We start from the raw sequence: 5,587 nt of genomic DNA, 5'->3' as shown, positions 1-5,587 counted from the left end.
AGGGAGGCATCGAGCCCTCGGACCCCGTCGCCAGGGGACCGGGTCCGGCAAATCACCCGCAGGTACTTTTGGGCGTGCCTCTGGGCCCCTAGCCGACCCCCAACGAACGGGGCACGGACGTCCACTCGGATTACCCGCTTGCAGCTCACCGGAGACACCATGTTCGGTGCCCATCGAGGGTAACATGGCGCACTCCCCCCTCCTCCTTGCGGAAAGGCGACGTAGGGGCGTATGTAAAAAAGCCGAGTCTGTCCCTGATCGTCCTCTCGCCCTGTGCAGAGGCTCGGGGGCTGCTCTCGCAAACCCGGCTCCGGCCAAACCGTTGACAGCGTCAACATACCAGCCCGAGAGCTTGGGCCCCGACCGTGCACCCGGGCTACGGCCAGTTCGCATGAGGGAACGACTAGACCAGCCGAAGCATTACGCAAGGCATTAAGACCTCGAAGGAGTGTAACCACTCCTCCAAGGCCTCGGGGGCTACACCAGGCGGGTGCGCTCGCGCGCACCCACCAGAACGAAATGCAACCGAGAAAGGCTGGTCCCCTTGCAAAAAAGTGCGACGGAAGCCTCCAAGCGAGTGCTAACACTCCCTTCGAGGCTCGGGGGCTACTGTCGGGGACCATAATTAGGGGTACCCTCAAGACGCCTAATTCTCAGCTGGTAACCCCCATCAGCATAAAGCTGCAAAGGCCTGATGGGTATGATTAAGTCAGGGATCGGTCCACACGAGTGACTCGATCACGCTTCGCCCGAGCCTAGCCTCGGCCAAGGGCAGCCGACCTCGAGAGACTTCCGTCTCGCCCGAGGCCCCCCATTTTACGGCGGACACACCTCCGGCTCGCCCGAGGCCTTGGCTTCGCTTAGAAGCAACCCTGACTAAATCGCCACGCCGACTGACCAGGTTGCAGGAGCATTTAACGCAAAGGTGGCCTGACACCTTTATCCTGACACGCGCCCCCCGGCAGAGCCGAAGTGACCGCCGTCACTCCACCGCTCCACTGACCAGTCTGACAGAAGGACAGCGCCGCCTGCGCCACTCCGACTGCAGTGCCACTCGACAGAGTGAGTCTGACAGGCAGTCGGGCCCTGCCAAAGGCGCCATGGGAAACTCCGCTCCACCCGACCCCAGGGCTCGGACTCGGGCTAAGACCCGGAAGACGGCGAACTCCGCTCCGCCCGACCCCAGGGCTCGGACTCGGGCTAAGACCCGGAAGACGGCGAACTCCGCTCCGCCCGACCCCAGGGCTCGGACTCGGGCTAAGACCCGGAAGACGGCGAACTCTGCTCCGCCCGACCCCAGGGCTCGGACTCGGGCTAAGACCCGGAAGACGGCGAACTCCGCTCCGCCCGACCCCAGGGCTCGGACTCGGGCTAAGACCCGGAAGACGGCGAATCTCCGCCTCGCCCGACCCCAGGGCTCGGACTCCGCCCTGGCCTCGGCCAAACGATCTCCGCCTCGCCCGACCCGGTAGCTCGGGCTCGGGCTCGGGCTCGGCAACGGAAGACAGACTCGACCTCGGCTTCGGAGGAGCCCCCACGTCGCCCTGCCTAGGGCACAGGCCCGCCACGTCAACAGGAAGCGCCATCACCAACCTACCCCAAGCCGACTTGGGTCACGAAGGACAAGACCGGCGTCCCATCTGGCCAGCTCCGCCGGATGGGCAATGATGGCGCCCCCAAGCTATGTGACGACGGCGGCTCTTAGCTCTCTTACGGCAGCAGGGCGACGTCAGCAAGGACTCGACCGCTCCAACAGCTGTCCCTCCGCCAGGCTCCGTCGCTCCTCCGACAGCCACGACATCACGCCAGCAAGGTGCCAAGACCTCTCCGGCTGCCACATTGGCATGTACCCAGGTCGCTAGCTCTCTCTCTCCGCTAGACACGTAGCACTCTGCTACCCCCCACTGTACACCTGGATCCTCTCCTTACGACTATAAAAGGAAGGACCAGGGCCTTCTTAGAGAAGGTTGGCCGCGCGGGGACGAGGACGAGACAGGCGCTCTCTTGGGGCCGCTCGCATCCCTCACCCGCGTGGACGCTTGTAACCCCCCTACTGCAAGCGCACCCGACCTGGGCGCGGGACGAACACGAAGGCCGCGGGACTTCCACCTCTCTCACGCCCGACTCCGACCACCTCGCCTCTCCCCCCTTCGCGCTCGCCCACGCGCTCGACCCATCTGGGCTGGGGCACGCAGCACACTCACTCGTCGGCTTAGGGACCCCCCTGTCTCGAAACGCCGACAGGACCGTTTAGAGAAACTATATATAGATAATCCAACGTACCCTAAATTTAGAGAACGTTGCTGGAGAGCGTAAAGTACTGTTTGTTCCTCTATATTTAGGGTAGAGGAGCCTTTAACGATCTTTGCTGGAGTCAGCCTTAATATATAGAGGTTGTCTAAAGGGATATTGTCGGTACCCTGAAACAGGGGTACCCCCTACTACAGTGTGAAGGCATGGTGCCCATACGACTATCTCTAGTAGCGTGGTAAACAACACCCGACCCCACCACGTGGACGGCTCCCGGGTCGCCGCGTAACCAGTGAAGACAAAATCCTTCAAGGTATAGACAGTGGATCCGGACCCCATGGGAAAGTGCTGGACCCCTGCATATACGGACCGGACCTCCGGGCAAGGTCCAGGACCTCCACGGGTACAAACCGGACCCCTGGGACGGGTCTCGGACCCCTCTGCGTGGGGTCCGGGCCACTCACGGTAGGGTCCCGGGATTCTGGGACAAAGAATTCCGGGGCCTTAGTCAAGGCCAGGCGGGGGTCCGAAGCCGACACGTGTCCGGACCATACCGTGTACGCTTCTGCTCCCCGCTCAGGCGGAGATCCGATGCTGCCACGTGGCCCACTGCCCGTGATGTAAGCCAGTGGGCGGAGCCTGACGTAAGGCCTCTGAGCCGCGCGTCCTCTGCATTTATTGCGGATAAGGCACGCCGCCTGTCAAACTGGCAGGTGATGTGCCGCCTCAGTATTTAATGAGCCCTGTCACTCCACTGACAGGCGATGTGCCGCCTCAGCATTTAATGTACCATGTCCACTCCGCTGACGGGCGGCGACCAAACCATCCTGCAGGCGGCGTGCCTGTCCATTCCGTTGGCAGGCAATACGCCCGTGCTGCGGCATACACTGTGCTCATCATGGCTCGCGCGTTACCGAGGAAGCAGCCACGAGATATTAACAATGTATGCGCTACAGACATTATGGCGCTCGGAGTTCACCCTGGCGTTACAGGCATTAGTTGCTTCCTTCCATTTGTCCCTGGGCCCACATGTCGGGGCTCAGTATCCTTGTACGTGCCCCCTTGAGCTATAAAAGGGAGGGCACACGACGTTACAAGGCAGGCTGACTCAGACCCAACTTAGGCTCAAGCTCACTTAGACTCTCGGGCTCATAAGTTCATACAAGCTCTCAAGCTCAATTCATCACACAGTGGAGTAGGGTATTACACTCCGGCGGCCCGAACCACTCTAGATCCTTGTGTGTTCTTGTGTTCTTCCCGTTTCCACCTAACAGGCAAAACGCTTAGTGTCGGCGTTTCGAGACCGGGGGGTCCCCGAGCCGACGAGTGAGTGTGCTGCGTGCCCCAGCCCAGATGGGTCGAGCGCGTGGGCGAGCGCGAAGGGGGGAGAGGCGAGGTGGCCGGAGACGGGCGTGAGAGAGGTGGAGATCCCGCGGCCTTCGTGTTCGTCCCGCGCCCAGGTCGGGTGCGCTTGCAGTAGGGGGGTTACAAGCGTCCACGCGGGTGAGGGAAGCGAGCGGCCCCAAGAGAGCGCCTGTCTCGTCCTCGCCCCTGCGCGGCCAACCCTCTCTAAGAAGGCCCTGGTCCTTCCTTTTATAGTCGTAAGGAGAGGATCCAGGTGTACAATGGGGGGTGTAGCAGAGTGCTACGTGTCTAGCGGAAAGAGAGCTAGCGCCCTAGGTACATGCCAATGTGGCAGCCGGAGAGGTCTTGGCACCTTGCTGGTGTGATGTCGTGGCTGTCGGAGGAGCGACGGAGCCTGGCGGAGGGGCAGCTGTTGGAGCGGTCGAGTCCTTGCTGACGTCGCCCTGCTTCCGTAAGAGGGCTGAGAGCCGCCGTCGTCACAGAGCTTGTGGGGTGCCATCATGGCTCATCTGGCGGAGCTGGCCAGATGGGACGCCGGTCTTGTTCTCCGTGACCCGAGCCGGCTCGGGGTAGGATGATGATGGCGCTCCCTGTTGACGTGGCGGGCCTGCGCCCTAGGTCGGGCGACGTGGGGGCTCCTCCGAAGCCGAGGTCGAGTCCGAGTCATCGGGTCGGGCGAGGCGGAGATCGTTCGGCCGAGGCCTGGGCGGAGTCCGAGCCCTGGGGTCGGGCGAAGCGGAGTTCGTCGTCTTCTGGGGCTGAGCCCGAGTCCAAGCCCTGGGGTCGGGCGGAGCGGAGTTCGCCGTCTTCCGGGTCTTAGCCCGAGTCCGAGCCCTGGGGTCGGGCGGAGCGGAGTTCGCCGTCTTCCGGGTCTTAGCCCGAGTCCGAGCCCTGGGGTCGGGCGGAGCGGAGTTCGCCGTCTTCCGGGTCTTAGCCCGAGTTCGAGCCCTGGGGTCGGGCGGAGCGGAGTTCGTCGTCTTCCGGGTCTTAGCCCGAGTCCGAGCCCTGGGGTCGGGCGGAGTGGAGTTCGCCGTCTTCCGGGTCTTAGCCCGAGTCCGAGCCCTGGGGTCGGGCGGAGCGGAGTTCGCCGTCTTCCGGGTCTTAGCCCGAGTCCGAGCCCTAGGGTCGGGCGGAGCGGAGTTCGCCGTCTTCCGGGTCTTAGCCCGAGTCCGAGCCCTGGGGTCAGGCGGAGCGGAGTTTCCTATGGCGCCTTTGGCAAGGCCTGACTGCCTGTCAGACTCACTCTGTCGAGTGGCACTGCAGTCGGAGTGGCGCAGGCGGCGCTGTCCTTCTGTCAGACTGGTCAGTGGAGCGGTGGAGTGACGGCGGTCACTTCGGCTCTGCCGGGGGGCGCGTGTCAGGATAAAGGTGTCAGGCCACCTTTGCGTTAAATGCTCCTGCAACCTGGTCAGTTGGCGCGGCGACTTAGTCAGGGTTGCTTCTAAGCGAAGCCAAGGCCTCGGGCGAGCCGGAGGTGTATCCTCCGTTAAATGGGGGGCCTCGGGCGAGACGGAAGTCTCTCGAGGTCGGCTGCCCTTGGCCGAGGCTAGGCTCGGGCGAAGCGTGATCGAGTCACTCGCGTGGACTGATCCCTGACTTAATCGTACCCATCAGGCCTTTGTAGCTTTATGCTGATGGGGGTTACCAGCTGAGAATTAGGCATCTTGAGGGTACCCCTAATTATGGTCCCCGACAGTAGCCCCCGAGCCTCGAAGGGAGTGTTAGCACTCGCTTGGAGGCTTTCGTCGCACTTTTTTGCAAGGGGACCAGCCTTTCTCGGTTGCATTTTGTTCCGGTGGGTGCGCGCGAGCGCACCCGCCGGGTGTAGCCCCCGAGGCCTCGGAGGAGTGGTTACACTCCTTCGAGGTCTTAGTGCCTTGCGTAATGCTTCGGCTGGTCTGGTTGTTCCCTCATGCGAACTGGCCGTAGCCCGGGTGCACGGTCGGGGCCCAAGCTCTCGGGCTGGTATGTT

This window comes from Zea mays, chromosome 3 (genome assembly GCF_902167145.1).
Source record: "Zea mays cultivar B73 chromosome 3, Zm-B73-REFERENCE-NAM-5.0, whole genome shotgun sequence".
NCBI lineage: Eukaryota > Viridiplantae > Streptophyta > Magnoliopsida > Poales > Poaceae > Zea > Zea mays.
Note: the sequence above shows the minus strand (reverse complement) of the source record.